General features: G+C 45.2%; 1 long non-coding RNA gene across 1 annotated transcript; it reads left to right on the forward strand.

Moving 5' to 3' along the window:
• The first annotated feature begins 5,489 nt into the window (after positions 1–5,489).
• Positions 5,490–6,732, forward strand: LOC146551902 (uncharacterized). Its single transcript, XR_014890050.1, has 2 exons — positions 5,490–5,913; positions 5,988–6,732. It is a non-coding gene; the product is annotated as an uncharacterized LOC146551902 (long non-coding RNA).
• The last annotated feature ends 4,419 nt before the right edge of the window (positions 6,733–11,151 follow it).

Genomic DNA, 11,151 nt, shown 5'->3' on the forward strand with positions numbered 1-11,151 from the left:
CATCGTCTCTGGACTGAGTATAGCGAACCTAAGTGCCTTTCTGGTGATTTAGTGTTACTTTCAGTATTCTCTGGGTGAAATTCCCAGGGTGGCGTTGTCTTTTTAAAACTGCAAAGAGTATTTACTTTATACCCCATCCTCGTCTCGCCACAAACTTGGCGTTGTTGTCGACAGGATATACTCTTTAAAACAGAGACGTGTGTTCTTTTTTTGTTTGGTGTAACGTAAATTGTTTTTTATATTATTTTGTACAGAATAAAGGCAAAGCAGCAGCTACTTTGGTGTGGGATTTCACAGCTGTGTTACAGAGATGGAGGAAGAGTTACAGGAACTCAGGGACTTGATCGCGCAGCTGAAAGCAGACAATGAGAGGCTGCGTCAGGAGAGGGCTGATGGGTCAGGTACTAGTGCTACACCTTCTACTTCAACTGCATCATCTGTTAACCCCCCTACGGCTGGTGTCTCTGTAGCAGAGAGACTAGTTTTTGTGCCCCGTGACAGAAAGTGCCCTATGTTTAGAGGAAAATCAGGTATAGGGTTGAATGAATGGTTGGAGGAAATAGAAGGTTGTGCTAGAGCACGTCATTTGTCTTTGGCTGATAAAGCATTTTTCCTGTTTGACCACCTAGAAGGGGAAGCACGTGAGGAGATCAAATATCGCTCTAGTGCAGAGAGGACTGATCCTGCTAAGATAATTACTATATTGCAAGAACTTTATGGCTGTTCAGACTCCTATGTAGCATTGCAGGAAGCTTTCTTCTCCAGAAAACAGCAGGAAAGTGAGACACTGCAAGAGTTTTCCCTCGCTCTCTTGGGTCTTATGGAAAAAGTTAAATCGAGTGCCCCCAATGGCATGCCCAATGCTGACGTTTTATTAAGAGATCAATTTGTTGAACAGGTCTTAGATAGTACCTTGCGGCGGGAGTTAAAGCAGCTAGTAAGGAGGCAGCCAACACTGACATTGCTGGAGATTAGAGGGGAAGCTATTAGGTGGGAACGTGAAGGGTTGCCTAGTGGCGTTAGGCATAGAAGCAGTTCTGTCCCTTCTGTTTATGGCATTCAGTATGGGGTCCATAGCGGTCCTTCAGGAATAGCCCAGTCTACCCAATTGTCTGAGATGAGCGAGATGAAGGAATTGTTAAAGTGCCAGCAGGAGCAACTTAATCAGCTCACTCAGAGCATTGCTCGATTGCAGGGCCCCCATCGAATGCCTCGCTCAGGACGGGGCGATTCCATTATATGCCGTCGTTGTCAGCAACCTGGACATTTTGCTCGGGAGTGTGATGGGGAACGCGTCCCTCGTTCCCGGCCTCCTTCGCAGGCCCCTCTGCATAATCGCAGGCACTCTCCTTTAAATACGGCTTCGGAAAACTAGCACCCTCCGTATTGCCGAGCCACAGTTCGGGTGGGGTGTCTATTGGCTCAAGGGTTGCTTCTAATGGTCCAGAGGCAGTCTCCAAATTAATTTCATCCTGTCCTCATATAGATGTGGACATGGGCGGTATAAAAGTACCTTGTTTGGTTGATACGGGGTCCATGGTCTCCACCATTACTGAAAGTTTTTTCCGCCAGCATTTTGAGTCCTGGGGTCAAGAGCGTCTCCAAGCTTGTCATTGGTTGCAGCTTAAAGCGGCTAATGGGTTGTCCATTCCTTACCTTGGCTATATCGAGCTAAGTGTAGAGCTCTGTGACAAGTTTCTTCCACAGTGTGGCGTGTTGGTCGTTAAAGATCCTCCAGGTGCAGGACCTTCCACAGTTCCGGGTGTATTGGGGATGAATGTCATTCGGAAGTGTTACCACGAGCTTTTTGGGCAACACGGTGAAGCATTGTTTAGTTTGGGCTTTGTCACAGAGGCCCCTAAACCCCTTGTGCAGGCGCTGCAAAAGTGCCATGACGTTAGTATAAGAGCCCCACTGGATTTGTCTGGCCATGTGAGAGTGAGGGGTAAGCGAGCATGTTGCATTCCGGGTGGTGTAATGAAAGTAGTGGCCGCCACCTGTTCTGAGCAATATTCAGGTGCCACTGTCTTATTTGAACCTACTGATGTTAACTTGCCTGCTGGACTTTTAGCGTCCCCTGCATTGGTTCGAGTGGTTAGAGGTACTGCATACATACCAGTTGTTAATGTAGGGACTACGGCAGTCTTGCTTCACCCCAGGACCGTTATAGGGACCCTGGAAGATGTTCATGTGGTCAGTTTGCCCGCTGGTGTGACAGAAGTACTCCCTAACGTAGCCACAATGGCATCTCACACCGCCACTCCTACTGTGCAGGATCAGATGGAAGGGATTGATTTGTCTAAACTGTCAGCAGAGGAACAGGGACAGGTGAGGTCTCTCCTTAAGAAATACAGCTCTGTCTTTTCTGCTCATGACACTGATTTGGGTTGCACTAACTTGATCTCCCATGACATTCCAGTCTTAGACGATATCCCCGTGCGGCAGCGTTATAGGCGCATCCCCCCTTCAGAGTACGAGGTTGTGAAAGAGCATATTAACCAGTTGTTAGGGGCCGAGGTGATTAGAGAGAGTAGCAGCCCCTATGCTTCTCCCATTGTGCTCGTTAAGAAGAAGGATGGCAGCCCGCGCATGTGTGTTGATTATCGGCAACTGAACAACAAGACAAGGAAAGATGCATTCCCCCTGCCGCGCATTGAAGAATCCTTAGATGCGCTGACTGGTGCCCGTTGGTTTTCCACCATGGATTTAGCAAGTGGCTATAATCAGGTCCCAGTTACGGAAGAGGATAGGCCCAAGACTGCCTTCTGTACTCCTTTCGGCCTATTTGAATGGAACCGAATGCCATTTGGGCTCTGTAATGCCCCTAGCACCTTCCAGAGACTAATGCAACGCCTTTTCGGTGATCAACAGTGCCAGTCTCTGCTTCTCTATCTTGATGACATTGTAATCTTTTCATCAACAGTATCGCAACATCTTGAGCGGCTGGATGTGGTGCTAGGTCGGCTTCAGCAGGAAGGTTTAAAAGCCAAGCTTGCCAAATGTGCCTTTTTCCAGCGGGAGGTTCGCTACCTAGGCCATGTCATCTCCGATCAAGGTGTCTCTACGGACCCTAGCAAGGTGGAAGTGGTGGCTAACTGGCAGCCTCCTAAGACTGTTTCGGAACTACGCTCCTTCCTTGGGTTTGCCAGCTATTATCGCCGTTTTGTGGAGGGTTTTGCCAAGTTGGCGGCACCTCTGCATAGACTGGTGGCAGAGTGGGGAGGCAGAAAATCAAAGAAGAGGTCAGAGCATGGTGTCGTGGAGAACTGGACTGCCGAGTGTGCTCAAAGTTTTGAGGCATTAAAGACTAAGCTGACGACAGCACCAGTGCTCGCTTATGCAGATTTCTCTTTGCCTTTTATTTTAGAAGTGGATGCCAGCCATGCCGGCCTAGGGGCAGTGCTTTCCCAGGAGCAGGGAGGTAAAGTGAGGCCAATAGCCTATGCCAGTCGGGGTTTGAGGCCCCCTGAGCGCAATATGCTAAATTATAGCTCCATGAAGCTGGAGTTTTTGGCACTTAAGTGGGCCATGACTGAGAAATTTAGAGAGTACTTGTTGGGCCACAAGTGTATTGTTTACACCGACAACAATCCTCTTAGTCACTTGTCTTCTGCTAAACTTGGGGCTACTGAACAGCGCTGGGCAGCTCAGCTCGCTTCGTTTGACTTTGACTTAAAGTACAGGTCAGGAAGGAGTAATAAGAATGCAGACGCTTTATCTCGCCAGCATCCACCTGATCCTCAGGAGATTAAAGCCATGGTTCCTGGTACAGCCTTGCCTGGACCTCTTCAACAAGCCTTGCGGCTGGGACCAGCTGAGGTATCACAAGCTGCCATTACAGTTTTGCCCCATCTCACTACTCCTGATCTTCATACCCTCCAACAGGTCGACCCAGTGATAAAAGAGATCTTGGTGTTCTGGAGACGGAAGCAGCGACCCAGCTTTGAGGAGCGGCAGCAGCTTGCTCCACTTGCCCTGGTGCTGCTACGACAATGGGATCGTCTGATTGAAAGGGAAGGAGTTCTGTATCGTCAGGTTCATCGCCCTGACGGTGCCGAGGTGGTACTTCAGCTTTTGCTGCCTAGTGCACTAATTGAGCAGGTGTTGACTCATGTTCATCAGGAGCACGGCCATCAAGGTGTGGAAAGGACCCTAGCGCTTCTCCGCTCACGGTGCTACTGGCCAGGTATGTCTGCTGAGGTAGCTCGTTGGTGTCAGAGATGCGAACGTTGCCAAGTTGCAAAAGACACCCAACCAGCAGCTCAAAGTTTCATGGGACATTTGTTGGCTTCTCGACCAAATGAAATCTTGGCCATTGATTACACCTTGCTCGAACCTTCCCGGAATGGGCTGGAGAACGTTTTAGTGATGACTGATGTTTTCAGCAAGTATACATTGGCTGTCCCCACTCGTGACCAATGTGCTGCTACAGTGGCCCAGGTTCTCGTGACTGAGTGGTTTTCGAAGTTTGGTGTACCAGCGCGTATCCATTCCGATCAGGGTCGTAACTTTGAAAGCTCCCTGATCCAGCAGCTCTGCAGGTTTTATGGTATCGAGAAGTCCCACACTACTCCTTATCATCCGGCTGGAAATGGTCAGTGTGAACGTTTTAATAGGACTTTGCACAATTTGTTGCGGACCCTGCCAGTATCCAGAAAAAGAGACTGGAATGTATGTTTGCCCCAGTTACTCTACTGTTATAATACCACTCCCCATCAGGCTACTGGGGAAACCCCATTCTTATTGATGTTTGGGCAAGAACCCAGGTTGCCAGTGGACTTTCTGTTGGGCAGAGTACCGGACCCCATCAGTGGAGATGTGCACGAGTGGATTCAGGAGCATCAAGCCCGGCTACAGGTTGTACATGAAGGAGCCAAGGAACGATTGCAATTGGCTGCCGACCGCAGAAAGAGGCACCATGATAAAAAGGTGAAAGAGGCACCATTGAACAATGGCCAGTTGGTGTTCCTGCGCGATCTGAGTGGAAGAGGGAGATGTAAAATCCAAGATAAATGGAAACCCGTGGTATATAGAATCCTGAAGGCACCTAAAGGAGGTGGGGCAGTATATACCATTGCACCTGCAGATGATCCCAGCAGTGTGAAGCATGTTCATCGTACCTTGTTGAAGGCTGTGATAACGGCAGCCACACCATCAGAAGGGCCTGCTCCAAGCAGTAGCCCACGTGGCCCAGAAATATCCTCCCCAGAACCAGGACATGACTCATCAAGTGACAGTGACCTGTTATTCCTGAGCGTAGGAGCTCCTCAAGTAAATGTTTCACCATCTTACAGCCCAGTGGCAGTGATTCCAAGTAGCCCTGAGTTGTTGCTCCGGCCAGAAGACCGAACTTCCGATGTCCCAGCCACTTGTACAGTTACTCCGAGTGTAGCACCAGTTCCATCTAGCTCTCTTCCTGCTCCCTCTACGAGTTCTGATACAAGAAATGTGGTGGTGCGAAAAACAACCCGGTCCACAGCTGGCCAGCATTCAAACATCCATCATCTCCCAAGACCAACAGGGGAGGTGGCACAAGGGGCTGCTAACTCTATTTCTGAGCCTAGGGTACATGCTGTCTCTGCATTTTTTAGGCCTTGGGACTAATCTGGGTGTCTTTGTAATTCATCGTCGGGGCGACGATGCAAGAAGGAGGGGTAGAATGTGGCAGGATGAATGTTATCCCTCGGTCCAACCCACTTTCAGCCTGGCCCATTAGGGGGCGCTGGTATAAATAGTGGCCATTTGAGTGTCTCTGCATTGCTTGCCTGTGATCTCCTTTTTGGTCACCTGACTTCCTCGGTGTGGTAGAGATCGTTTGTGGGTTACTCCTCTAAAGTCTCCATCGCGGCTGGTCGTAGCTATAGAAGCCTCCTCTGAGCTATTCTGCTTACATTCTATGACCCGGCTTACTTGGTACGTAATCAACTTTTGTTACGCTCTCTGCCTTCTATTGTTCTTTTATAGTAATTATTTATTATGTTTCGCAGGAAGTGTGGGCCTTAGTTTTGCGCCAAGCTACGTGAACTGAAGTGCTGCTGTTTTGCCTTGCTGTGCTTTTACCGTCTGTTCCCGTTGTGAGAATTCTTTCCCTGCTGCTGTCAGCTTTTACAGTGGACGTCGGCGTGGACAACGGCCATATGCATGCCGGTTATCGGAGTCAGCTGGCGTGCATATTGATTGACTGTTAACTTATCGTCGTGTGGACGGCAAGTTGGAGCAGTACGGCGATTCCGTTTGCTCCAGATTTTAGAGTTTTATTCAGATTGTATGTTGTTTTATTGCTTTTTGATTTGTAGTTTGGATTCTCTGTTACACCACTGGTGGGAGGCCCTTTTTCTAGCTGTAGATCACCAGTGTGGTCCTGCAGTTGGGTTATCCCCCGGTGCTACACATTAGTTTGTTGTAATATATTAACATTTTCTTTGTTTCTTTTATTCAGATGCGGAGTGCCGACGTGGAGGAGACTAGGGTGCCTTGGTGGTGGGATCCCTTGAGTGTACACACCTGCCTTGTTTAGTTTATTAGTGTGAGTGTGTGTGTGATAGTGTGCTGCACTTGTGTTTTGGGTGTGTTTTCTTTCTTTAGTTTGTGTGTGGCATCCCTGCCCCTCCACTGGTAAGCCTCAGCTCTGAATACCTTTTTAAGCATATTTGTATTTGAATATTTATGATTGTGCTTTTATATGGTGTTTTAAATAATTATTAATAAATTGTGAATTTGTTGATCATTGAACATCGTCTCTGGACTGAGTATAGCGAACCTAAGTGCCTTTCTGGTGATTTAGTGTTACTTTCAGTATTCTCTGGGTGAAATTCCCAGGGTGGCGTTGTCTTTTTAAAACTGCAAAGAGTATTTACTTTATACCCCATCCTCGTCTCGCCACACAGGTAAAGTTGTGCATCTGTAATTTAGTTTTGTAGTACATTGTACTTGCTTTTGTCTGGGGGCAAAGAAGAACGCGTTGAAGGTCCATTGTCCACACTGAAAGTGTGTCACTGGATTCATTTTTGTCTGCAGCCTTTTCAGCTTGAGCCTGACTCTTCAATCTCAAGTGTGTAGCAAGAGCATCCTCATCTGTATTTCCTACCTTGGCGCTTACACAGATGTCACATTGGTCTTTTTTTGGAATGAACACAGAGTAATCCTGCTCTCCAAAAACCTTCCGAAAGTATGTCTCACTCACAGCACGCTTTCCATTCTCATTGGCAGCATTCTGGTATTCCTTGTGAAGCTCTCTCAAAACTGTTCCTGGCTCCAGGAACTTCTTGTTCTGATAAGAGGGAACCTGGCGGCAGTAATGGGATGGGACTGTAGGTATTCCAGAGAGCCACTCTTTCAGGGAGGCCTGGTCTCCATCTGATATTGGCATATGAGGACCAGTCTTGTTGATCTTGGGGTTGGGCTGGGTATGAGTGTTGGGTTTCATGCCTGCAGTTAACCATGATCCAATGGTTCTCAGGGCAATACCAAGTGTGGAACAGAAAAGATTTTTGCACACAGGTATTTTGCATCTATCTGAGAGTTGCAGGTGGTATAGCAGAGATGTTGTTCTCCTTGAATCAACACCACCTTTCTTCTGTTTTATGGGCACATTTTCAACAACAGTCTGGATATACACCTTGCGTGTCTCCCAGGAAGGCATGGACCAGAAATTGTTGAAGATTCCTCTTCTCTCAACTTCAGTCAGTAGCTCACAACTTCTTTTCGTTGACTTGAAGCAGTGCTGTGATGTGCATGGTGGGCCCATGGCCTTTGGTGGTCTCTCCTGTCCCATTGTATTCTTGTAATTCTCTCCCTTCAGACGCTTTTCTTTGATGACATTTTTCTTCCACGTATGGGGCAGTGGACGCTTGTGACGAACAGCAGAAGTGCTGGGGGTTGGACTGGCTTCCTCTTCCTCTGCTTCCACCTCCCCTCCTTCCTCTTCCTCCCCTTCATCTTCGTCTCCTTCCCCTTTCTTTTCCTCTCCTTCATCTTCCTCTCCTTCTCCTTCCTTTTCCTCTCCTTCCCCTTCCTTTTCTTCTCCTTCATCTTCGTCTCCTTCCCCTTCCTTTTCCTCTCCTTCCCCTTCCTTTTCTTCTCCTTCATCTTCCTCTCCTTCCCCTTTCTTTTCCTCTCCTTCATCTTCCTCTCCTTCCTCTGGCTGCTTATCAGTCTGTTGCCCCATATCAACATAATTTCCTCCTTCTCCCTCATCTATATCCACCAACTCCTCTAAGTTCACATCAACTTCCTTTCCTGATGATACAACAGAAAATAAAATGCTGTTGGAGTATCTTAAAATGGTAAATCAAGATGACATCTAAATCTACTTGTGTAGTCAAAATGTCTGCTATGTAAAAAAAAAAAAAAAAAATCAATTTGTACTATTAATATCAAATCAAATCAATTTATTTTTGTATAGCCCAAAATCACAACAACAGTCGCCTCAAAGGGCTACATGAATATTACTGGCAATAGAGTTCAACCAGTATCAGTCATTTGAACACAGTCAATATAAAGTCCAATTTAACAATTAACAATGAACCCAGGGCGTCCCCCGTCCTTAGACTCTCCTCCTAATAAAAAGCAAATGTTTGAAACATAATATAATTTGCAAACTTGCTGAAAATGCTCAAATTGCCTTTGAAATTGCCAAAGATTTACTCTGGTAGCATGCTGCTGTTAGCTAGCTGCTAGCTTGTACTACATTACTATGCTAATGCTACACTACTAACGCTAATGTTAGCTAGCCATCATACTTTGTTTGCAACAAAAAAGTAATCTTTTAACATGGTCATAACCTCTTTGATTGAATGAAAATACATTTAGTGACCAAAAAACTAAAAAAATATGAACTTTTACCAGATGTAAATGAATCAAAAAGAAGAGCAAGGGCTTCACTTGCGGTCAACCTCTTCTTCTTATCAGCCATTTTGCATACATCAAAACTGCCTAAGTCAAATTGATTGTAGCAAAACTGCCTAAGTCCAATGGTAAAACTGCCTAAGTCAAATGAATGACTTAGGCAAGTATGTTTTTTGACTCTTATGCGTGTTGTGATTGGCCAATGACATAGGCAGACGGACAGGATGATGCAGCAGTGGTAGGGGAGTAAAGTTAGGCAAAAATCTCAATTTGACCAAAAAATGACTTAGGCACTTATGCTATGAAGCTAACGAAATGCTTAATTAAATTTTTACATATTTGCATACATCAACAAAAGGAGTGTTGAGAGAACCTAGTGTTGCCGGTGCAGAATAATAAAGATAGAGCAAGTCACAAATACACTTGCCAGACCTGATAGGTTGCTCTGAGTGTGTGCCTGTCTCCATGCTCCAATTATTTCTGTGATGCTAATCAGGCAGCAGCAGCCTGATTAGTATGGTTGTCATGGTAGCACTCCTGGGATCTGACAAGAGTTTCTGGGATGGATTGACAGCATGGCCCTTACTCTGAATGACAATAGCACCAACAACCTCAATGGTGTATTTAAAAGGAGTATGTAGTATAAACATGCTCAAAGTGTAATAAATATGGATAATAAGTTACAGTCATAAAAAAATATAATATTGCATGTAAGTCCTGAAACTGATGTTTTTTGCAACATCATGATTTTTTTTTTTTTTTAAAAGCTCTTTCTTAGTAATTTTTGAATATCTATTTCTGAAAAAATGACCAAGACATGCATGAATCATATGCCCTTTTTGATTATTTCCTTTTTTCATGGCAAATAACGTGCGTTTTATCAACATGGCATGCCTAACAGTCACAGCTGTAGGAGAGTTCACAGCTCAGACGCAGAATGAATATGTATAATATGCGTGAAGCTATGATAGGTTGCTGTTTAAGAAAAAAAGCTTCAGTAGAGGATAAAAAACCCCACTTATCTGCAATCAGATAAGTGCAGATACCCTATATTCATATTCATATAGTCACAAAATACAGTGAGATGAATCACCATTTACGTTGTCAGGCACGAGCTGTTTATTGACTAACAGTACTGAACACTAAAGTCAACCATTGCCAGCCTTCAGTTAAATTCTTATCAACTGTCAAAAGCTATAGTGAGTAAAATAAGAAGCTTTTCACCTAGAGAGGATGTATATGTTACTGCTTCCTTCCACTGATAGAAGTAGTCAAATTAAGTAGTCTGACATGTAGTGAGACTGCACGCTGTAGACATGTTGTGTCAGGCAACATATTATCTTACCTTGTGCATTTTCCCTCTGAAGACTGAATTGTTTGACTGCTTATGGGAAAAAGACTTTCCTAGAAAATTGCACGCATGCTTGTTGCCTAAAACAAGGTCAGGAGCATATAAAATAGTAAATGAAAGCCATGTCACAAACGTGCAATAAAATACAATGAACCTAAAAATGTGACTTTGTTTCACGGGTACTGAGCCTAAAAATGGTCTTTGTAAGTATTTCAGTGCTCTTTGTAATCAAAGGATGTTAGGCCACAAACATGGTGATGGAAATATAACTGCTACATTTATTATCTTCAATGGCAACATTATGTTGAGTGAAGAAGAAAATGATGTGTGCTGAATGCATTTGTAATTCGGTGAAGATATTGGGGTGGATTTTAGGCTTTTCAGAATATTAAACCCACTGAGACTTTGGTCCTGAATTAGGTGGTGTTTAGGGGCCACGAGGATCCTGTTCTTCACATATCAATAAAAAGACGCAATTATGGTTTGGTTTTATGGCACAGTTGGATAACACAGATACTACTTTTTCATTTGAAAGATGATCTGTCAGGAAGCAGCTGTGTGTAGGCAGGCGAGGACCCAAACGTGCGACTCACAACACATAGGGATAAACTCAAAAGGCACGGCTTTATATAACAGGAACACACGGAGCGATACAAAACTACACTGGGAGACATTAAAGCTGAGGCACAGGGAAGACACGAGGAAATGCACACAAACATAAGGGACCACACAACACCGACACAGAGAAACACAGGGCTTAAATGCACTGGGGCATAACGAGGGGAATGAGACACAGGAGGAGAAGCTGGTTGTAGCTGGGAGTAATTAGACTGGACGAGACAAGGGAAGCAAAACTAGAAGCAATGACACGAGACACAGACCTTCAAAGTAAAACAGGAAATGCACTGACTGAACCCAAGACATGTAAACTTAACAGACTGGGAAGAAAGAAC

The sequence above is a fragment of the Mchenga conophoros genome, linkage group LG19 (assembly GCF_057382185.1).
Source record: "Mchenga conophoros isolate Kocher_MC1m ecotype Shallow Benthic linkage group LG19, M_conophoros_male_GT1.1, whole genome shotgun sequence".
Taxonomy (NCBI): domain Eukaryota; kingdom Metazoa; phylum Chordata; class Actinopteri; order Cichliformes; family Cichlidae; genus Mchenga; species Mchenga conophoros.